We start from the raw sequence: 25,332 nt of genomic DNA, 5'->3' as shown, positions 1-25,332 counted from the left end.
GTTGCATGGTAGTTGAATTTACCCTCGATGCACAATAATCAGCATAATAAAACAAAGACAATAACATACACTTCATTGGGATGTCTACTCTTTTAATTTGTCTTGTTTTTGGAACTAAAACATATTTGTTCACAGTCCTGTTACTCCTTACACAACCTGGCCAGCATCTGAACTTTCGCACCCACATTTCTAGTTTACTTTACCACCTCAGGAACATGTTTTTGTTATGTAGTCTCAATTTATAAAAAAAAAAAAAAAAACATTTTCTGAATCTTCAAGGCCCAATTAGCATTTTCATTTTTAGTTGCAGCGGTATATAGCTCATACACGCACACATGGCGACAATATTCCCTCATTCCTGCAGAGAAGAGTGGCATGCTCCTTCCTTAGGTCTCCTCACACATTAGACCAGCTCTAATAATCAAAAGGGAGAGGAGTCAGAGTGGATCCTTGAGTGTTCAGCTGAGGGTGGGTGACCCACTTATCCATTCCACAGGCTTTGACTGGGCCTCTGGGTTAACCTACTTACACACTTCCTGGGCTTCTGCAGGGGCCCCGGAGTGAAGGCCGCTACCCCGCCCCTTCTTAATAAAGGGCAGGAACCATGGAGTTGAGCATTCACAACAGTACACTCAGACAGTCATAGAACAAAAATGCACCCACACTGTACTCAATCACTTCTCAAACCTTTGTGAATGTTTGCCATATTGACTCACAGTTGTCTATGTCTTTGTGTGTGTGTGTGTGTGTGTGTGTGTGCATGCGTTTCCTCTTGTTTGCATATCAGCACAGAGATCTCCCTCAGTGGCCTCCACCATCCAAACTGCATTTGCATTTTAATTATGTCAGTGTTTGTTCAAAAGCATGGCAGGCGCTCAAACATGACAAAATGGAAATAAGGGACTTAAACTAAGGGAATTACAGCTCATTCACACATATTTTGCATGACACTGACATAATGTACGTCCCAGTGTCCCTGCAAAAGAAGTATGGGTGGAGTGAGGGGGGAAAGGAGAGACTCACCCGTGGAACCTGAACAAGACGTAATCTCTGATCTAGTATCAGGTGTTTCATGATTTCACATCTTTGTTTGATATAATTCCATAATTCAGTTCTCTGCCCCAATTCTTTTGCCATAACACAATGCATTTTTATCTTCCAGATAGGGGCAATTGCTGGAACATCATGCTGAATTGTACATCAGTGCATCATTAAGAAAATAAAAAACTATGGCGGTGAGTGGACAGCTTCCCAAGGTGTAATGTCAAAGGATTGCAGTACATTTCAAAATGTAAATCAAACCAAACAGTATTATAAAAACATCTACTTCAACCAGCGATTATCGAGCATTTTTTTCCTGCAATTTTTCTCTCCACCTATTGTTTTTATTTTTATTTTTTATTTGCTATGTAATGAGGAACTGATCGGAAATCAAACCCTCACCCTCTGCATGAAATGCAGCCGCATGTACCACTACAATACCGTAAACATTTTAATTGAACAAACACATTGTATTTAGTATTGCATTTGGAAATGACAACCTTTATTAATGAGGAAATTTAGTTGTTGATGCAGCTTAGAGTAAAAACACAGAAGAGCAATGACGATCTAAAAGTTCTTCAGCTCACCCGCAACCCGAGTGAGGAAACTGGATGGACGGCTTACAAGAGGCAACATGATAAAAGCGCTATGATGGCTTCAGTAGTACAACCCCAATTCCAATGAAGTTGGGACATTGTGTTAAACAAATAAAAACAGAATACAATGATTTGCAAATCATGTTCAACCTATATTTAATTGAATACACTATAAAGAAAAGCTATTTAATGTTCAAACTGACAATCTTTATTGTTTTTAGCAAATAATCATGAACTTAGAATTTTATGGCTGCAACACGTTCCAAAAAAGCTGGGACAGGGTCATGTTTACCACTCTGTTACATCATCTTTTCTTTTAAGAACATTCAATAAACGTTTGGGAACTGAGGACACTAATAGTTGAAGCTTTGTAGGTGGAATTCTTTCCCATTCTTGCTTGATGTACAGCTTCAGCTGTTCAACAGTCCGGGGTCTCCGTTGTCGTATTTTACGCTTCATAATGCGCCACACATTTTCAATGGGAGACAGGTCTGGACTGCAGGCAGGCCAGTCTAGTACCCGCACTCTTTTACTACGAAGCCACACTGTTGTAACACGTGCAGAATGTGGTTTGGCATTGTCTTGCTGAAATAATCAGGGGCGTCCATGAAAAAGACATTGCTTGGATGGCAGCATGTGTTTCTCCAAAACCTGTATGTACCTTTCAGCATTAATGGTGCCTTCACAGATGTGTAAGTTACCCATGCCATTGGCACTAACACAGCCCCATACCATCACAGATGCTGGCCGGATGGTTCTTTTCCTCTTTGACCCCGAGGACACGACATCCACAATTTCCCAAAACAATTTGAAATGTGGACTCGTCCGGACCACAGAACACTTTTCCACTTTGCATCAGTCCAGCTTCGATGAGCTTGGGCTCAGAAAAGCCGGCGGCGTTTTCTGGGTGCTGTTGATAAATGGCTTATTATGGATAATGAAATCCCTAAATTCCTTGCAATTGTAGTACGTTGAGGAACATTGTCCTTAAACTGTTCGACTACTTTCTCATGCACTTGTTCACAAAGAGGTGAACCTCGCCCCATCTTAGCGTGTGAATGACTGAGCAATTCAGGGAAGCTCATTTTATACCCAATCATGGCACCCACCTGTTCTCAATTAGCCTGTTCACCAGTGGGATGTTCCAAACAGGTGTTTGATGAGCATTCCTCAACTTTCTCAGTCTTTTTTGCCACCTATCCCAGCTTTTTTGGGAATGTGTTGCAGCCATAAAATTCTAAGTTAATGATTATTTGCTAAAAACAATTAAGTTTATCAGTTTGAATATTAAATATCTTGTCTTTGTATTCAATTAAATATAGGTTGAACATGATTTGCAAATTATTGTATTCTATTTTTATTTATGTTTAACACAACATCCTGACTTCATTGGAATTGGGGTTGTAAAAAAGGTCACAAGGCAAAAATTCAGCCCATTCTGATAGCTCATGAAAGACAGGGGACCAGAAATAATGTTTTAAAAAAATGTAATGAAAAAATAGAGGTGTATTTATTTGTATGCTTTTGTAAAAGTTGAAAATTGAGTATTACATTTAGCACATCTGCCTCACAGTTCTGAGGACCCGGGTTCAATCCCCGGCCCCGCCTGTGTGGAGTTTGCATGTTCTCCCCGTGCCTGCGTGGGTTTTCTCCGGGCACTCCGGTTTCCTCCCACATCCCAAAAACATGCATGGTAGGTTAATTGAAGACTCTAAATTGCCCGTAGGTGTCAATGTGAGTGAATCACCTTAATGTGCTTAATGTCAATATGCTACTAGCATAAATGCTAAATGACTATAATTCATTATTTGCTAAACATGATTAAAAAGTCACTCTTGTAACTTTCAGTCATGTTACTCAAATTAAGAGTTTTAGTACAAAAAAAGAAAAAAAACAAATAATAAATTTGGGTGAGATGGGCCAATAAACGTTTCGAGAGGATCATCCATCCATCCATCCATTTTCTTAGCCGCTTCTCCTCACTAGGGTCGCGGGCGTGCTGGAGCCTATCCCAGCTATCATCGGGCAGGAGGCGGGGTACACCCTGAACTGGTTGCCAGCCAATCGCAGGGCACATACAAACAAACAACCATTCGCACTCGCATTCACACCTACGGGCAATTTAGAGTCTTCAATTAATCTAACATGCATGTTTTTGGGATGTGGGAGGAAACCGTAGTGCCTGGAGAAAACCCACGCAGGCACGGGGAGAACATGCAAACTCCACACAGGCGGAGCCGGGGATTGAACCCCGGTCCTCAGAACTGTGAGGCTGACGCTACGAGAGGATCAATATGTGTATAATAATTACAACAAACAAATGGCACAGAGGAATGGCTCCCAGACACAATAAACCATGTCAGGAAGAACGTAAGCATCGTTGATTTTCTTTCTTATTTTTGAGTTGGGCGGCACGGTGGCCGACTGGTTAGAGCGTCAGCCTCACAGTTCTGAGGACCCGGGTTCAATCCCCGGTCCCGCCTGTGTGGAGTTTGCATGTTCTCCCCGTGCCTGCGTGGGTTTTCTCCGGGCACTCCGGTTTCCTCCCACATCCCAAAAACATGCATTAATTGGAGACTCTAAAAAATTGCCCGTAGGCATGACTGTGAGTGCGAATGGTTGTTTGTTTCGATGTGCCCTGCGATTGGCTGGCAACCAGTTCAGGGTGTACCCCGCCTCCTGCCCGATGACAGCTGGGATAGGCTCCAGCACGCCCGCGACCCTAGTGAGGAGAAGCGGCTCGGAAAATGGATGGATGGATTTTTGAGTTGAGTGGTAGATGGGGCTCGAGAAAGTCGGAAAGCCTGACTGTCCGCCACCACCGCAACTCCCAGTCGACGAGACGGTGGGCTCCATGGGAGGATAAGCGATAAATAGAACTTACTGTGCCATGAAATTACACTGAGCAATACCATTAATGATCAATTGGATACACAAATGAATTTTATAAAGCATGCTAACAAACTAATTATACAGTAAAGTTTTTAGTCAGAAACTTTTCTTTAAACTTGTATTAGACGCCTGTACAGTCGGTACAGGTTATATGACAGCTGCTCTGGAAATGAAAGGAGGAGTTTGCAGTTTTAAAACCACTAGCAAGATTTGAATGTTGCCTCACTTCACATAGTTTTTACATGCACTTCTAAGAGGCAGTAAATATTAAAAATACAGGAAGTACTGGACTTCATGAGATAGGACAGTTGTATGGGGTGCAAAGGTTTAATTCTTTAATTCTGCTTTGAACCGGTCTGTTGGGTTTGGGAGGGTTTTGTTACAGCTGTTGAGCAGTGTTGTTGTGGGTTGTGGTGATGGGTCCTAACATGCTATCTCAAAGCTCTCGTGGGACCATTATTGTGGTTTGAAGTATATTATGTACAATATATAAAGAAAGTAGCTACCCAAAGGTGGCCCATATTTGAGCTCAAAAAGTAATGACCACAGTGAAGTTGCTGCACAAAAAAAATAAAATAAATTGAATGTAGACTGTACCCATATCCAGAGAGCACAGGTGTAAACAGTGACATGAGCTATGAATGGATTCCACTTAGCTGCTTTGGTTTCATTGTGGTGGCTCACGGGCACACTGTCATGGCTTACTGACACCCTTGAATAGAACGTCATTAACATTCCTCACAGCACCTGTGCATCCCACACTCACAAATCAGACTTGCAGAACTTTAGCCACTTGAGATACAGTGGTCGTGCAGTTTGGAGTAGAACAAAAATCTTCTGGGAAAATATGCTTCAACGCTTGCACAAAAAGGTAGAGTTCAAACCCGTGTCATGCTTGATGTTAAAAGAGACCTCAGTGCATCACGCAAGACTTCACAAATGTTGTTGTGAGTCATACATCGTGACATGACCGGACGCCACTGAACAATTGAGTCATGCTGTGTATGGGGTTCTGCAACTACTTTTCATTATTTGCCGATCGTCTGTAATAAGTTTGGCTGTGATTCCAAATGTTGCAAGCGCATAGCCAATCAAAATGCCAGCTTTTATCACATGATCTTTGACAAAAAAAAAAATAATGTTTTGGAAAGTGTGTGTCTTGTTTCATCTGGCGTAAATTTAACACAGCATTTCAGAAAATGATCATCATACCAAAATTCAAACACGGTGATGGTAGTGTGATGGTCTGAGGCTGCTAAGCTTCTTCGGGATCTGGGCGATGTGCTGTGATTGATGGAACCATGAATTCTGCTCTTTAATGGAAAATCCTGAAGGAGAGTGTTTGTCCATCAGTTTGTGACCACAAGCTGAAGTACACATGGGTTTTGCAGCAGGACAACGATTCAAAACACACCAGCAACTCAACTTCTGAATGGCTTAAAAAAAAAAAGAAAAAAAAGAAGGTTTTGGAGTGGCCTAATAAAAGTCCGGACTTGAATCTGATTGAAATGCTGTGGTATGACCTTAAAAAGACTGTTCATGGCCAAAAACCTTCCAGTTGCTGAATTAAAACAATTCTGCAAGGAAGAGTGGCCAAAAATACAAAGCATCGCCACGTAGATATGAAAGACTCATTGCCAGATGATTTAAGTAGTTGCTGCTGAGGATGGCCAACCAGTTACTAAGTTTAGAGGGAGTTACTTTTTCATGTTTACTTGGGTTATTGTTTGGTGTTTAAATTTTTTTGATGATCTAAGTATTAAACTGGGAAAACTACACAAATAAATAAGAATTTGAGAAGGGGTCAAATACTCTTTCACAGCACTGTGGCTCAAACCGTCCATTTTTGTTGTTGTTGTTGTTGCTGCTGTTGCAGCGAGTTGCTAGATGTGCAGGGGTCAGAATGACCGACAGAGACCGAAAATTGTTTGTCCACTTTTGTCCACTTCCGTCCGTTGCTCGGTGTATGGCTGTCCTAAAAAATGTATTCCACCAAGTGTGTTTTTCTTTTTCTTTGTCTTTTTACTGTTTTATGTGATGCCACCAAAGAATTATATCAGTGATGGGGACAGAGGAAATGTGATGATGAACAGAAATGTAATTTATTGTAACATAGGGGTAGCGCAGCAACAGAAGCAATCTCAGTGATACGTGTCTCTGTCCTGCATTTATGATGAATGTGCAGGGCAACTGCCACTTTTATAGGATAATCGGACTCCCACTGTGGCTGTGGTGTCCTTGAGCAAGACACTGACACCCTGAACTGCTCCCTTGGCACTAAAGTTGCCCCTTGCTCCAGTGTGTGCCACAAACTGTATGTTTTTGGGATGTTCACTACTGTAATGGGTTAAAAGCAGAGGTCAGATTGCCTGAGAATGCATGAATGTCATGACAATTTATATAATTCTCCTTCTTCATGCACTTCTAAAGGGATTCTTCGTTCTCAAGGCCATCTAGATGTTCTTCTTGGCCAGGAACTGTTGGATGTTCAGAGCATTGTGTGCAGGTGCGTTGTCATGGTAAAGCAGCCACTAGTTGTCCTGCCACAATTCTCTCCTTTTCTCATACACTGAACATAGCAAATGGCACAGAATCTCTTTGTAGACATTCTGGTTGATCACTTTTGTGGCAAGGACTTGCAGTGGAGGATGCCCCCCACATCGAAGAAAGCAATCAATTTTGAATTTGATTTTGGACTTCGACTCTCCTGCTTTCTTCGGCCTTGGCAATGTGGGACTCTTCCACTGAATACTCTTGCATTTGGTTTCTGCAATCTATGACATCACCAGTGATGACTCTCCCGAGCAGATTTGGTCTTATTGGTCTCCTCATCAGTCACTCTGCTCATTGCTTGATGACCTGACACAGAGAATACATATGTAAAAGGATGTGGAAAAAAGTTTAATGGCTCCAGAGAGATGAGGTCACAGTTATACACTCCAGGGCACTAACATTCAGGGGAAAACTTGGGAAAAATTTGTAGTTTGGGGTTGATATATTGTATTTTGTGACAGTAGGGCTGGAACTTTTCTGACACACCTCGAATTTACTGTTTAAACTATTATAGGCAGTAATACTCACTTTTTCGCTATTTGTGGTTGGACTCAGCCCATATCCCCTGGAAATAGCAGGAGTCCTCTATGTTTAATTAAAAGTCATACTCTGTTTACAATCCAGCTGGTACACGTCCATTTTTATGTCAATGTCGAGGCCCCAAAATGATCAGGAAGTGCCGCCAAAATGAACAGGCTATTGATCCCCAATGGCCTAGTACCCCAACATGCCAGTAACCAAAACTGTCTGTACCCCAACGTGGTCAGGAGTGCGACGGCCCGTTCAAAGCTGCTTGCAGCTCTAGTTATATTTTTAATTATATTTTAATTATAATTATAAATATTTTATATTTATATATATTTTTAAAGCACTTTGAGTTGCTTTTTCTTTGTATGAAAAGCGATGACAAAAAAAGTTTGATTGAGTTGAACCATTGAGGAACTGGGAGCTAGGAGATATGGTCCCCTCCAAAAGTATTGGAACGACAAGGTCAATTCCTTTGTATTTCTTGGAGACTGAAGACATTTGGCGGCACGGTGGCCGACTGGTTAGAGCGTCAGCCTCACAGTTCTGAGGGCCCGGGTTCAATCCCCGGCCCTGCCTGTTTGGAGTTTGCATGTTCTCCCCGTGCCTGCGTGGGTTTTCTCCGGGCACTCCGGTTTCCTCCCACATCCCAAAAACATGCATTAATTGGAGACTCTAAATTGCCCGTAGGCATGACTGTGAGTGCGAATGGTTGTTTGTTTCTATGTGCCCTGCGATTGGCTGGCAACCAGTTCAGGGTGTACCCCGCCTCCTGCCCGATAACAGCTGGGATAGGCTCCAGCACGCCCGCGACCCTAGTGAGGAGAAGTGGCTCAGAAAATGGATGGATGGATGGATGGATGGATAAAAATATGAATACAGGAAGTGCTTGATTTACGAACGAGTTCCGTTCCTACGCTGGCGACGTAACACGCATTTCCGCGTAAGTCGGATTTCACCGTTAAATTTAAAATTTACGGCGAAATACTTCTGTTACGGGTATTGTCCCACGTGATTGTGACAGCAAGCTCATTGTGAAGGAGGAAGGAGTGTGCGCCGGTGCGAGTGTGTACAGTAGCAAGTGTAGTGACCGTGGAAGAGTAGCGATTAGCGGAGGACCCATTGACGTTGAATGTGCAGAGGAGCTAATAAAGCCATTAAAGCAGCAAATCGGTGCTGCGTGCCTTTATTATTGCCGCCACCCAGCTCAGCTGTGCAACGAGAGAAGGGAGTTAACCCCCTGCGTCTCCAGACCACGGTCAGGTGACCGTAGCAAGAAAGGTTAACACTTCGTATGAAGAAACTAAAATACATTAAAATTAAAAAATAAGATGCTGTACGTACCATTACCGCTGAGAGTGTGAAAAAAGGAGGGCAAAAAAGGCAAAGATACTCCTGGCGCACAAACACAGACAAGCACTATGCACTAGCTAAGCAGAAACACTATGGTGCTGGGACAAAATGGCGGACGAGGCACAGGCGTCGTAAAGTCGAAACGTCGTAGGTCGAGTACGTCGTAACGCGAGGACTTCCTGTATGAGACAAAAGTTCAGAAATCCAGCTTTTATTTCATGGTATTTACATCTAGATGTGTTAAACAACTCAGGACTCCGGTTGGGCATCAAGAATCGATACCCCATTGGAACCGGAATTTAAAGATTTCGGTTTCCAATCTCGGCGGCGCTGGCCGACTGGTTAGAGCGTCAGCCTCACAGTTCTGAGAAGCGGGGTACAATCCCCGGCCCCGCCTGTGTGGAGTTTGCATGTTCTCCCCGTGCCTCCGTGGGTTTTCTCCGGGCACTCCGGTTTCCTCCCACATCCCAAAAACATGCATTAATTGGGGACTCTAAATTGCCCGTAGGTGTGAATGTGAGTGCGAATGGTTGTTTGTTTGTATGTGCCCTGCGATTGGCTGGCAACGAGTTCTGGGTGTACCCCGCCTCCTGCCCGATGATAGCTGGGATAGGCTCCAGCACGCCCGCGACCCTGGTGAGGAAAAGCGGCTCAGAAAATGGATGGATGGATGGTTTCCAATCTCGATGTCTACAGTCCGCTGACCCAGAAGAAGAAAGTTGCGAAAACCAATAAAGAAGAACACGCATAAAGATGTGCTTGTGCCCAATGGCGGCCGTGAACAAAAGTATGTCTTAACTTTGTTAAAATTAATGACCAGTCACCTCAGTGCAACATTTGGAATAAGATTATAATGTGCAAAGCAGGCTTTCGTGATGTGTAGAAGTCTGACGTGCTCCCTCCCGCTCCGAGCGGTCCATTTTCTGGTTCCGCCTGTCCAACAGTGTTTTATTTGACAAGAAAAAGCCCGGTGATCGTAAAATATGGGATGCGGTGGCATTGGAATACATGTTGTGTAGTTTTGCCACTGTCTGCCCGAGATACGGCAAGATTTTATGCCAGTACTCTGACATATTGCAATCGGGAAAGACCAAATTTGTCTTGTAGTCTGATGCAGGCATTAGGTTTACTTTCGTTTTCAAAATTCACCTGTGTCGTGTGAAGTTACTGTTTTACCTTCAAAATAAATGGCTACAAGCTTAAAACAGGAAGTCAAGTTAGAACTTGCACATGTAAACCATTTGAAATGAGAAAACAGCCCCAAATAACTATTTTACAATGCTTTATTTAACTTTTAGCTGCAACATTAATTAATGAATATTAAGTCAATTGGGTTCATTCCACACACATTACCTTTTACTTCATTGGTTTGATATTGATACTGGTCATAAAGAACCCCGAGTCAAATATTCATTTTAGTCTATGTGGCGGACTGCTAAGAAAATGGACGTTAATAATTTGGACACCCTTTATTTAAACCATGCACATTTTTTGGAACTAGCCCCCTAAAAGATTCGAAATTGAGAATCGTTTACAACCGGAATCAAAATGATGAACCGGAATCGCTCAAATTAAAATGATGCCTAACCCAGGACACAGCACTGTTTGTTTGAAGTCACCTACTTTTCAAGTGAGCAGAAGTATTGGAACAGACATGATTAAATTAACAAAGGGAAAAACATTTAATATTTGGTGGCATAACCCTTACTTGCAATAACTGCATCAAGCCTGCGACCCATTGTCTTCACGAGACAGTTGCATTCTTAATTTGAAATGCTTTTCAAGGCCTTTACTGCAGCCTCTTTCAGTTCTTGTTTGTTTCTGGGGGGCTCGGTCTCCTCTTCAGGAGGTAAAATGCATGCTCTATTGGGTTAAGATCTGGTGACTGACTTTTGCCAGTCCAAGACCTCCCACTTTTTCCCACAGATGAAGTCCTTTGTTGTGTTGGCAGTGTGTTTTGGGTCATTGTCTTGTTGCATGATGAAGCGTCTGCCGATTAGTTTGAATAAATTTTTCTGTAAATTGCCAGACAACATGGTTTTATAGACTTCAGAAACTATTTTGCTCCTACCATCATGAGTTACATCATCAATAAAGACTAGTGAGCCCGTTCCAGGAGCAGCCACGCAAGCCTAAGCCATGACATTACCTCCACCATGCTTCACAGAGGAGCTTGTGTGTTTTGGATCATAAGCAGATCCTTTCTTTCCCCATACTTTGGCCAGTCCATCACTTTGCTAGAGGTTAATCTTCGTCTCACGAGTCCATAACACTTTGTTCCAAAACATTTGTGGCTCATCTATGTATTTCTTTGCAAAATCCAATCTGGCCTTCCGATTCTTTTTGCTAACTAGTGGTTTGCATCTTGTTGTATGGCCTGTATATTTCTTCTCTCGAAGTCTTCTTCGAACAGTGGATTGTGATACTTTCACCCCTGCCCTGTGGAGGTTGGCAGTGATGTCACTGACTGTTGTCTTTGGGTGTTTCTTCACAGCACTCACAATGTTTCTATCATCAACTGCTGTTGATACCCTTGGCCAACCTGTTCAGTGTCTGTGCCTCAATACACCAGTAGTTGCTTTCTTTTTCGGGACATCTAATCTATATGTAAATACCATGAAATAAAAGCTGGAATTCTGGACTTTTATCTCATATTCATCTTTTGATCTCAAAAGTCTTCAGTATACAACAAAAACAAATTCAGAATCAGAATCAGAATCAGAATCATCTTTATTTGCCAAGTATGTCCAAAACACACAAGGAATTTGTCTCCGGTAGTTGGAGCCGCTCTAGTACAACAGACAGTCAATTTACAGAACACTTTGGAGACATAAAGACATTGACAAAAAACAACAACAAACAACAATTGTGCAAAAAGATGCAGAGTCCTCTAGCACTTAGAGCAGTTCGAATGGCTAATATCGCAATAGTCCGGTGCAATGACCATTGTGCAAAGGGCACTGAGACTTCAAGGAGTGTATGCGGTTTAAAGTGACGAGTAGTGCGATAATCTGGGACAATGGTTGTGCAAATGTTACAGATACTCCTCAATCAGTGTGCAAATGGAGCAGATGCTACTCTGGCATGAGTGGCCACTATATGCAAATAGTGCAGCACGGCGAGACAACTACAGTGAGTGCACGAGTAATACATAATACATAATTGGCCCCACAGAAATGTGACACGAACTCAAGTAAAAAAAAATTGCCAGCTTGTTGTAATGGAATTGTAAGTTAGCTGTTTAAGAAGTTGATTGCAAGAGGGAAGAAGCTGTTGGAATGTCTACTAGTTCTAGTTTGCAATGATCGGTAGCGCCTACCTGAGGGAAGGAGCTGGAAGAGCCGGTGACCGGGGTGGGGAGGGTCCTTAATTAATTGACCTTGCCGTTCCAATACTTTTGGAAGGGACTGTATGCAATTACAGTAACAGACATGAGATACACTCAGACTGAGCTACTACAGATTGTGTATATTTTGTTTTTGAATGTAGTCATGTGATTTGGCTGCTGCTCAGATCGATCTAGTGGATTGTCGGGGCACCCAAATCCTGGAAAATGGAATTATTTACCCTATCACCTTGAACAGAAAGCTGTGACATAGCAGCGTTTTATATATATATATATATATATATATATATATATATATATTAAAAAAAAATAAAAACTATATCAGTGCTTGATAGATTGGTTTTAACATGTTAAATAAATGTAAAATTGAAGAATGGAAAAGTGACCCTGGCATCCTTCCTTTTTTTTCAATATGTGGCCATCGGGAGGAAAAAATTCTGGACACCACTGTGCTAGATAAATTAAGATGGGACACACAGTTGAACTTTTGACTTGATCCGTCAGCCAGCCCTGCCCCTCCCGTGTACCGCCGCCTGTTTGCGCTACCTCCTCATCCCCCTCCGTATGTGCGCTGAGTGGCAGAGGCAGGATGGTGCGTCTGTTGCGTCTAATAAATGCAGTTGTATTGAGCCCACAGGGAAACCCTACTCTGCTTTGGCGGCCATTACTGTCTAATGGCCAGATGATGGGGGAGACACACACAGAGAAGCTGATATACTGCCTTGCTGTGCGTGTGCGTACAAGCATGCATGTGTGGGTGTGCGTGGGTGTGTGCGCGTGTACGTGAGTTAGGAAAAAGGATGGCTTCAGAAGATTTATGCCTGCTTGATCAGGTTGCAAGTGAGTTACTGCCATCACCTTACACCCCCCCTCCTCTACCCAGGGGCCAGGGTGGTAAGTCAACCTCTATGCGACACATGCACGCACGCACACACACACACACACACACACACGCACACACGCCTTCAGGGCCTCATTGAAAAGGATACGCGCATCACACTGTCCGCAATGTGCCTTATCTTCCAGGAAAAATATTATGGTTCAATGTCAGTGAGAAAATCTCATGTCAATGTTTTTCTATGCGTACAACTGTTAGCTCCTTGAAATCCTTCTTTGGCGCTCTACAATCAATACATTACAATATATCAATACATCGTATAATGGCCACTCTTGGTGTAGTAAACATCGCGATGCTGTCAATTTATGGCATTTTAAATATTCCGAAAATATAGCCTTGCTCCTTCATCGGCAGCGCCATGCAGACGTTCCACATGGTTCTCCTTGAATGGGAGTTTAAGGTATTTTCACTGACTGAAGGCTGGTGAAATTCTGTCTTGAGCTCAGGTGTGGAAAGATCTCACTTTCCTTGTGGCTATATTTTTTTAAGGGGATGTATTGATGTTATTGTCTACTACAATAACGCTCAAGGACAAACAATCTGATATAACTTAATCGGTTCACATCTTTGTCAACAGGTATTTTTTGTGTTTTTTCTAAACATTTTTTATTAATATTTGTAGCGAAAGTTCTGAGTACGTTGTGACCGTTTGTGCTTAGAGTTTTATTTGACAATATTACCTGTTCCCTTGAACCGTTTTATTTTTTATGTTTCTTATCTGAGTTTGGGTGAATAAAAACCTTTTAAACTTTTCAAGCATACATCCTCTATTGAGGATGTGATTTTGTTGCTATGATGAATACAGAAAAGTCCTTAATAAATTACTAACACTGAAATTCGATTTCTTTTGTATAAGGTCCACAGTGAGTGTCAATACAATTTTTTTTTTTATTATTCCCATTAATGGACATGCACACACATGAAAACAGCAATGCATCAACACGCACATACAGTTTTATAAACACAAAGAATAATATATTTAAAAAAAAAAAATAATACAAGTATTGGTCCGCACAAGGACACCAGCCCACTTCAGCTACAATCAGACTAGCCTTGAGAGGTACTGGTCCATCCTCCTCCTTGGAGCTGACTCAAATTATTTTGAATACTGACCGAATTTGCAGATTTTCTTGCCTTGAATAATAAAACTCATAAATAGCCAAATATTTTAATTACCTTGCTCTCAAACCTTGTCTCTATCATGTGTCAAACTCATGACAATTACATCCAGCGCACGGAGACGTGATGAGCAAATGAAGGCCGGTGCTGCAGTGTTCAGTGGTGTTTCACAAAGAGGCAAGTGTTCTGCTTACTGTGCTAGCGACCAAAGTGGCATTAATTACATTTTAAATGAGGGTGCTAGATTTACCGCCACCAAAAGAAGCAACAATTTAACAGTACTGTACTTTACACAACTAGAAATGAAACCACATTAGCTACTGTATTACACAATGTCAGTGCAAAATAACACAAAGATAACAGTAAAACCTGACCATTGTAAGTACAGAAAATCATGTAGGGAATCGCCTCCCTACCCAACGCACCACAATATTTTTTTAATGACGCCAAGGACACGCAAACCACAAATTCCATAATGCAGCGCAACAAGTGCCGTACAGAACGATAGACTACCCGCAGAGATTGACCCTCTCTATCTTTGGTAGCACGTTATATTTGTTTCTTTAAAGCAAACCAGGAACAACAAGGTGTGACAACATCTCAACTTCTTATTGCCCTTTAGCACAACTCCTGTACTCATTCGTCCACCACCGACAGTAGCCTACCCACACTTCTAACCAACACATCACACATCTGTGTGGACAGCTGTTCTCTCTGATGAATATTAACAAAGCATTATATAGGAGTCGCATCACTGATGAACACCTGCAGTCCATCAAAGGAAATATGCCAAGGATTCAGCTCGGACAATTTGCCATAAGAGCAAAAACAGCAATGGCAAGTTTGATTTACGCTGAACAAAAATATAAACGTAACACTTTTGTTTTTGCTCCCATTTTTAATGAGATCAAGATCTAAGGTTTTTGCCCACAAGCCTATTCCTCTAAAATAGTGTTCACAAATTGCATTGGTGTGCCTCTAATTGTCCACATGAGAGGATAGGCGGTACAGAAAATGGATGGATAGAAGGTAACTCTAAAATGTGTAGTTTTGTGCACACTAACACAATTTTAAACATTTGTGAACACAATTTGAGAAAAAAACAGCCCTTTGTGTATGTAGCAAAAGTCTTAGATCTCTTATATTTTTGCTCAGTACAATATTATTTTAACTTTTACTGGAAAGCAAAATTTTTCTTTATATTTTCACAGTTTTTTTCAGCATTTTCATATTTTGAATATGTATAATTTTGAGATATCTTTATGCAAAATGAGTCAGGTTATTTTAAACTTACTTTGATTTATTTGGTGATAATATTCTATCCTTTCTGTTTTGATGCATATATATATGTTAAAAAAAGGGTTAGTTTTAGTCTGTTCAATAAATGTTTAGGATTTTCAGCCAGTGACCTAAAGCATGCTTTGAGTTTTAGTCCTCTGTGCGATTAAGTTTGACACTGAGTCTATAGAAAATAAACATAAAATTAGTTTTTCCTGCTTTAACTAATTGTATGGGACAAATGCAGCCTGATTAAACAAATACAGCAAAGAAAGCAAGTGTGTAATTAGACATTTAAAATGAGCACTAAAAATATTAATATCAGTTTTGTTTTATCGTGATGTGTGCGTTATCATCCTTGAATCCAGCTTTGCACATAAAACCTACAGTAATTTGCCTCTTCTGTTCCTCAAATTTCATCTGTGATTGTAATTTGGTCACTCACAATGCATTAAATGAATTGTAACTGTGAAAAAAAAAAAAAGAAGATGTGCAGGGTCACTTGCTCATGTGTTTTCCTCTGTCTGGCCTGTGACAGTCTTTCATCGTAAAGCTCTTGTCTTACCTGAGGATTAGGCGGATCAGGCATTGATTGGCAGGTCTTCCTTTGTTCCTCCACCTCCAGGAACACCGTGTTTAGGGTTATACAAGAACACAGGCGGGAAACTGGTGCGATAATACACCCAAGATGGAGAGGCTGTGATGAAAGATGAAGTCTCCTTGAATATGTTTGCGCACACACCCGCATTAGCGTAAATGGGTTTAGTATGTGAACGATTGTGTGTGCCCGCCAAAGTGTGTCTGCTTCTGCAACTGGACATGCGTGTCAAGGAAAGGTGTGTGTGTGTGTGTGTGTGTGTGTCTGTATATGTGTGCATGCTGAGCCCTGCTGTCAGTCCCTGCCATGTTTTACAGCCTGCACAGTGATTAGAGCTGTCGACTCTGATGTGATGACACGGGTTGAAACCGCAGCAGGGGAGAAAAGGAGAGACGCAGAGGAGTGGTAGAGGCAAAGAAAGACAGGCAGCAAGAGGCTGATCCAGGGTCAGGCAGAGATCAGAGGGAGAGAAAGTTTGAGGGGAGAAGGTTTGAGATAAAGGTTTGACCTTGACAACAGCTGCAGCTAACAAAAGTGCTGCTCTACACTGTACAGCAGGTATGGGCTGTGTATGCCACTGTAGACGCCCACCCAATGCTTACTGGAGGTCAGTAGCACCTTGCACCATGGAAACTCTAAGGTTAAACCTCATGTCTTCTGGAACGCTGCTTATTAACATTCATTAACTGGATGGGGAATGTACAGTAACAATTTTCTTTTCAAAACAAGTTAACCAGTGCATAATTAAGATATACAGTGGTACCTTGACTTACGATGGATCTAACCAGAGAGTTTTTCAAGTTACGACCCGTGGCTTTTGCGAGTCTACATTTTAATTACGAGCCAGCTTCAGATACTCCGTCGCTCGAGTGAAATTGAAAAAAAAAGGAGAGCGACAGTCGCCGATGCAATGTCAGCCGTTGATTGAAAAACAAAATGACAAGACTCGCAAGGAGCATGGAGAAGCTTAAACTGAACTAATTGCTTGGTAAATGTTTGACCAGAGCTTCTGACATCACCCGCTCGGCGGCCATGCCCTTTAAAGTCACAAACACACATACGAATACTACTACAGTGTGTGTATGGGACTTTCAACTTAATTACACTGTTATCAAACTAATTTCTTTTCATTCTTTTTGATTAATCATGTTGAAGAACGTAAAGAGGAATCACGAATGTTGCTTTTTAACGTTTTTCACAGTCACACGTGTAAAAAAGTCACTGCATAGTATAAAATACGCTCACCCTGTGTGACGTGAAGTGAATGTAGAAAAAGGCATCTGGCTGGGAGGTGAGTCTGAAAGGTTATGGTATGCATTCAGTTGTTATTGTATTCTTTATATTAATTTGTGGTGAACATCTTATTGATTTTGTTACTGAGCAGTCACGACAGCGACAAAGGTTTTTCCACTATGTTGCAACAATCTCCATTTCAGTTTCCATGGTCATCATCACACTTTTCGTCTTTGGCATCTCAGAAAATAAAAACAGTCTAAAAAAACCTCTGTTAGATGCTCACTGAACTAAGGTTGTTCTACATTTATTGAAGTTTTACATGATGTCATTCATGGCAGCAGTAAATATTTCCTGAAAATGTATAATAATTGGCCAAACTCAAACATTGTCTCTCTTAAATGTATTTTTCTGGCAGATAATGCATTAAGGCATGTTAATAATCCATACTTCTCTCCGTCTCTCAAGGAAAGTTGCTGACCTTTCCTTCCAAACCTGTGCTTCACATGCATTCACCTCTAGTTTCATTAATCCATTTCCATATGTTCTTAATCGGGTGGGGCGGAGGGAGGTTTGAAGAAGAAGAAAAAAGTCCACATCGGAAGGGGACGGTGCTATGCTGAGCCCTTTTGGGTATAATGTCTGCTCCTGCACTAATAGAGAATAAATAAACACTGCATGCCCTATTTGGGGTGTATAGCCCCTATAGAAAATCGCACACACATACATAGACACACAAGTTACAGTCTACTTGCATGGCCAGTCAAAGCTAATACAGCAGAAACTGGTTTGCTCCCTGTCCTCCCTGTGCCTTGAGGCTGTTATTACTGCAAGCTAATAAGGCCCAGGTGCCTAATATTAGACGTAATCTGTCAGGATAGTTTTGTTTATGTAATTTAATTTTTCAAGCCAGTTGTTTCCAATTAGATTGTTTAAAAGTTTTAATTGAATAAAGTGAGATACAGATATAGTGAGTGAAGAAAAATGGACAAATAAAAAAAAGCAATCTGGACCAGCGCCAGAGTAGGCAGGCAGGAACAATACTGTTTTTTGCTGTGTGTGTGTGTGTGTGTGCATGTGAGTGTGTGCGTGTGTGAGTGCGTGTGTGAGTGCTTGTGTGTGTGTGTGCGTGTGTGTGTGGACCATGAAACACACCTATCATTATAGCGCTCCCATTATTGCCAAGCCACTCAGGAATGAGAGCTGCAGCGTCTATGGTAATTATGACGTTATGAGGCGGCAATTACATTGAAATGTGTTTGACTGTCAGACGCCCACTACAATGACATGTCAGCCTGCTGAGATGAGTATAAAATGGTTGTAATAGAGAGAATGAAAGAAACAATAGTGCGGCCTGCTTTACTGTAAAATGGATTCAGACAAGAAAGAGTGGCGCAAGTTGCCTGACCTCACAAATTGGAATTACAGGAGCGTGGTACCACGACTGCAGTCTGTTGTGCGACGCTGATTGATTTCTGACTTTCAAAACTGAATTTCCAATTGACAATTGTTTTTCAGAAGCCTGCGACCCTTCTGAGGATAAGCGGTACAGAAAATGGATGGATGGATGGATGTTTTTAAGAAGAATTTGTTCCAGAAGTCAAATAATGAGGCGGAAACCCTGTATGTCCAAATAAGGCCAATTTCATATTAGTCCACAAACTATTTGTCTGTCCTCACGGGGTGTGTTATTTTTGATTTTTTATTTCACAAATTATTAACCAATATATAGGGTTGAAAACAGCTTGAGAGCAAATATCTTAACTTTATTTGACACGTCAAATGTCTAACTCCACCTCTCCCTCACTCCACAGGGGGTTCCTGCATTATGTCCCCTCAAGATTGAAAGTCAGTATGTGAAAATAGGTTGGATGGATTTGTGTAGGCGTTTTGTTAAAAATTGATCGCTGTGCTGCATTGTTGCAAAAAGTAGCCACTGAGGTAAATTTGTCTGCAGATTAATATCCTCATCGTTTATTTGTCCTCACTCATGGCAAGTGATACACCAAGCCGAGTGTTGGCCGACAGTCGGCCACTTTGGGCCGGTTAAAGCGATGGCGGACACACCACAACAACTTCACCCAATATACATTCTGCACATGCGTGAGAGGTTATACTAAGGCTACATTCACACTGCAGGGCATGATGGCCAATTGGGATTTTTGTCAAATCCCATCTTTTTATGCAGTCGTTCACATTACAGAAACAAACGTGGCTTCAACTGTGAACACGTCTGTGACGGCACACACATGCGCACAACTGTGAGGAGGCATTTTTATGGAAGTAAAGGCGGCCCTTCGCAGAGAACTCGTCATGATGTATTTGTGGCGATTTCAAGTATTTTGTGCAACCGAAGCCAACCTTTACTTATATTTATCAGTTCTAAAGCATCTTCTTTTTGCCACTGACTGTTTTCTGCTGCTTTGTCCGCCGTTGCCGTTTTGTGCCATTTCTGTTTTGTCGAACAATTGTGACGTTTGTCGCCTTTTGATGACGTATAGGTTGGATGCGCGCCCGGTGAGCGTCCATACTGCACTCGCGTCGGATACATAGCCGATTTATATCCACGTGTGAAAGAGGCCTGGGTCGAATATGAAAAAAATCTGAATTGTACTGTTCACATTGACATGAAAAAATCAGATACATGTCACATTGGGCAAAAAAATCTGAATTGACCTGTAGTGTGAAGATAGCCTAAGTCATATGAAAAAGAGTTTGGGAAGGTGACGTAATGACAGTCATTAGCTTAGTTGACTGTTGTAGCCTTTTCTCTTGTTGGGGACTCGGTGTGCGCGCAGACTTTGACGGGCAAGGCTGGCGTGGCAAATTAACGACAACAGTCACAGAATATTTTAATCAGTCTTTTTTAAATTATTTAATTTTTTTACTAAAAGCTAGTCAATACTGACTCATTCTTTTAGAAAAAAAAGTGTTGTAGAAACCAGTAAAAAAAAAAAAAAACCTAAAACAAAGCACGAACACAAAGTTGATCCTTTGACGCTGGCTGACTTGAGGTCTAGTGAGGGGCAATGATGTCTCGTGTGATAAACAAGCATTATGACAGTACAACCTTTTAAAATAAAATTTAAGTCATAATTTTCCTCACCATATTTCAAGCGTTGAGGCACTTAATTCTCTATTTAATACTTAAAATTATTTATTGTTCGAGTCTGGTTTAAAAGCTGTTGTTTTTTTGCCCACAGAGGGCACAAGTGAGCAGAAATGAACCCTCCCTACATTTGGTGCCTTGGGCCTCACTGTATATAGCCGAGAAACTGTGGTGCACAAGTTATTCTTGAGGATGTGTTGTTGAATGTACGCGTCCCTGTTTACTTGGCACCTACCCACTGAAAGTATGAAAGGGCTGCCATTTTTTTTCTCCCTCCAGAGTTTTGAAGGTGAGGGTACGTAGATCATGGTGTGGGATAGGTTGGGATGCGGAGGCAACATGTCAAATGCCTCAAAGAAAGAATAGGCGAGTGCGTGTCAGAGAGCATTCCAGAGGAGAGAAAAAAAGAAAGACAAGGATCCCTTCAGAAGGCAGCGAAGTGTTGCATGACTGCCGTTTCATAAACACACACATGCACACAAACATGCACATGCACACGCACACGTCGATACACACGCACACACACACTAATGCAGACATCTCTCGGGGCGGAATTGTGCCCTGATGTTTTTTCTCTCACTGGTAACTTTAGTATGGATGATTTAACGCTTAACTGCAATCAGTGTTAAAGCGTTCCACAAGGCTCACTCAGACGTAGCTGCTGTGTGTGTGTGTGTGTGTTTGTGTGTGTGTGTGTGCGTGTGTATGTGTGTGTATGTAGTCAGCCATAACAGACTCCTGGGCTGTTTAGAGAGGCTGGCTACAATGCGGAGGACAGATGTGGAAAACCCCTGGCTCTCCAGACAAGGGCCTCCTTCATCCCTCCTTACGCGATCCTTCACTTAGTCGGAGGGATGGGGAGATGGAGTTACTGAACTAACTTCCTGGATTACATCAAACACCCTTTGCATGCAGTTCGTCTGAATGTAGCAGCACCTCCTCCTTCTCCTCCTCTCTTGATCACTTAGCCACTCTCACTTCTATCTGCAGGGAGTCTATCACTCCATCTTTCCATCCAGACGTGTGCACAAACACAGTGACGTCCGGCTCTGTCTGCACCACTAAAAACCAGTCTTGTCTGGCATTTTCATCCCTTATGTGCTGTGATCTCTGTTTGTCTGTTTGAACAGTCTTTATGTCAGTAATCTGCGTTTAAGTACAGTGTATCTGTAAATGCGGCAAGTCAAGAAACTTGGCATGACAACACAGTGGAGCTATTGAACTGGTAAATATGGGAATATATGAAAACGGTGCGATAAAAGGAAATGCCACAACTGGAGGGAAGTTTTTGATGATTGGTGCACTGGAACACGAGTGTTTGGCAAGGGATGCTGTGGTTGAAAGAGTCCAAGCATGAAGCAGCAGGTGTTTGTGCTGTGTAAGAGGCATGGCCGAGGCAGCCAGCTGCAGAGGGCAGTCAGTAGCCAGTGAGCCACGGAACAAGTTGGGGATAGGGATTGGCCCTTATCTGCCCAGCCGTCTGCAGCTGTATTTACCTCCTTTGTTTGTTGTTCCCTAAGCAGTTGGAGATACGCGCCTGTGTGTGTGTGTGTATTTGCTGTCCCCTGTGCACCCTGAGGAAGACTGGGAATTTTCTGTGTCAGTGCGTCAGAGGATTTTGGTCAGAGTTTTGTTGATCCTGTCTTTGTTGATCCTGTGTTGTTGTAGCGAGGGGGGCGAGAAGATTGAAGCATTAGCCATGGCAGCCTGGATTTAACCCTCTCTGTCCCCTCCTCTACAATTCCCCCCGCCCCATCTCTGAGCCTAGCTGTCGGGCAGGGCCACACTCTGACCTATCCCAGGTCTTGACCAACTCCTGCAAACAAACAGTGCGAAAAAGCTCTTGGTTCCTGTCTTGGGTTTGTGTCATGCTCTCTGAAGCGAGGCAACTTCCAATTATTGCCCCCCTCCCCTCCATTTCACTCAGGCACTTACAAGGTATGTGATGTCGAATGTTTGTGGCTGTGAGCCAATACTGTTTTTTTAGTTTTTATTTACAATATATGACCAGTTAAAATAGGGTACACACATATAGATAATCTGGATGGTTTTGAGCCTGATTCCTTTCTTCCAACCAAATTCCAAAAAGAAATGATTATCTGCCAAAAGTACCCTGACAGATTATTCTGTGGCCATTTAACCAGAGTTATTTTTTTAAATGTGCGGGGTCGTTCACATTTTTAAAAATGTGTTTATTTGAAGCCCGCTTAAGCCATATCAAGTTTTATGGCTGTTTTTATAATAGAGACACAAATTATTGAACTGCTTATCTAATGGCCACTTGGGGCTGTAAAAGAAGATAGTAGTCCTCCATGGTTTTACACACATTCCTCTGTAGCACCCTGCTTGTCATGGATAACAAGTGTCCCATCTAAAGGGAAGTGGAGTGAAGGCAGCCTAAGAGCCTTAGCCTCCCAGTGTGACACTGCAGTTCCAAACCAGCAGAGGAAGAACCACAGCTTGGAATCTTAGCAGCTATTATTGAATATGGGTGTGGGTGTGTGGGTGTGTGTGGGTGGGGGGGGGGGATATTTAGAATTTAAAAAACAAAATATTACTGCAACATAAAATACGTTACCATCTTTTCCATCTAAAAAAAAAAGGACCCTTTAAATATAAGCTTAAGAAAGTACGGAAGTACGACAAAGACCCCGACTTCATGCACACTGGCATTCCTTCTGAGGCGCTGGCACATTAAAATTTGGCCAGCAATGTAGTCTTAAGAGGTTGTGGTTAAGTCATGTATAACTGAAGCCTGTTTAAGTAGACTGTATACTAGAGGCCTACCTGTTTAACTCGAGTACTGACTATCAAAGGTCTCTCTTTGTCTCAAAGACTGCAACTAGTGTAACTGTTCCGTAACAGTCAAAAATTCCACAAGTCCTTATTTGACTGTTTTACTAATAGCAATATTCACTTGCACAACATATTGCGCCACCACACACATTTTTAGAAGGCTTATATGTAATATGAAATTCCAATTACGTCTGGGGTTTTGATCTGTATGTAAAGTGAACCCTTGTTTATCGCGGGGGATACGTTCCAGACCCACTAACAGGTGAAAATCTGCAATATAGAGACCATATAAAAAAAACTTTTTTTTTTTTTTTTTTAAATATGACGTGCGTCTGGTGGCTTGCTTAGCACCAACATTCCCCCACCCCAGTACTCTTCACCCAGCCACAAATTCAAATGTCTTCAAATAAACATTAACATGAATGATCGCTCATTCTTATATTGTTTAAAAAAAAAGAAAAAAAAAACATGAATAGTTGAACCTGTGTATTAATTGAATATCTTAGGATGGATTGCACAGTAACAAGGTATATTTATACATGGCATCTCATCTCAATCTCATTGTACTCGTGTATAGTGAGAATAAAAAGGTATTGTATTATAGGACCAGTTTAATACAAAACACAACTATATACAATACACATAAGCAGTTCCAGCTTTCCATCAGTTTGGGGGTCTGGAAATTGTTCAAGACCCCTGATATAAATAATTCAAAAAATATTAGTTATCGGTATAAGCTTGGAGAAGCAGTAAATTATCGAGTATCGGTAGAAAGGTTATCATGCATCCCTAATAACAGTGCAGGAAATCACATTTCTATACATTACATACATTCCCTTTATTTCTTGAAAATTAATGTAGAAATTGATACCAATAGTTTTGATCAGATGTTAATTTTCAAAATGTTTACAAATGTTAAGCCTTGAATGATGGCAATATCTTTAGCTATATTTTAGTTTTTAATTTGACTTATAATGCATGCAAAATAATTAGATTCACCATTCAACATTGAACAAAACTAAAGATAAAAATGTTGTGGCCTTCGTCTTCCCCAATCACTTTCAGATTATTTCTGCCAAACTCAAGGCGGTGGACCAAGAGGGGCTACTGAGGGCATGTACCCACCCAACACGCACACTTTATGGCCTGCCTGATTTGCCCCTTTGCTTCTTTTATCACGCATATGTTTTCACACCACTTATTTATTGCACTGGGTGGTGCCTATCTGAGCATATCTTAGTTATCAGTAACGTGATTACATGTAGCGACCCATCAAAAAGTAACATGAATAACAGTATTTAAAAAAAGAAAAAAAAAAAAAAAAGACAATTTTTGAAAGAAGAAATACCAAATTGTCAATGTAGCAGACAGCACACATCCCTTTTATGCAAATAAATCTTTTGGACATATTTAAATTTTCTTACTAACTACGTCAGCCTGCAGGCGTTCCTCTACTTGTTGCTGTTAGCCTAGTAAAAATAGTCCCACATGAACTTAAAGGTCGGCAAATTTTGAGCATGGTTGCCCTCTTTGTTGGACGTGCCCCATGAGCTCTGTGTGCCCCCACTCCACAAGTTGTTCCGCCACCCCTGAACATACTGATATGGACTGCGATGAGGCATGCTAGTAACATGCATTCATACAGTCCATCAACACACTTGGGCAGCAAATAGTCTGAATAAAAATGATAATATGAAGACTCAATTTGGCATAGATATAAGGATTATTAAAAGACAGGAAAACAAAACAGAAGACAAGGAAGTGGAAAGTGAGATAGTGTGCACCAGCCACATATTAAAACACAGCCAAAAGTGAAGGAGGGAAGGGAGCTCTGTTAGCGTATGTGTGCTCAGATCACATGCTTTGGCGTGTGTGTGTGTGTGTGTGCGCACGCATGAGTGTGTGTATCTATGTGCGTGTCACTTTGTGTGTATGTGCGCTGTGTAGATTGGCAATCACACAAACAAATTAATTTATCTCCCATAGCAAGGGGTG

This window comes from Phyllopteryx taeniolatus, chromosome 9 (genome assembly GCF_024500385.1).
Source record: "Phyllopteryx taeniolatus isolate TA_2022b chromosome 9, UOR_Ptae_1.2, whole genome shotgun sequence".
In the NCBI taxonomy this organism is placed as follows: Eukaryota; Metazoa; Chordata; class Actinopteri; order Syngnathiformes; family Syngnathidae; genus Phyllopteryx; species Phyllopteryx taeniolatus.
Note: the sequence above shows the minus strand (reverse complement) of the source record.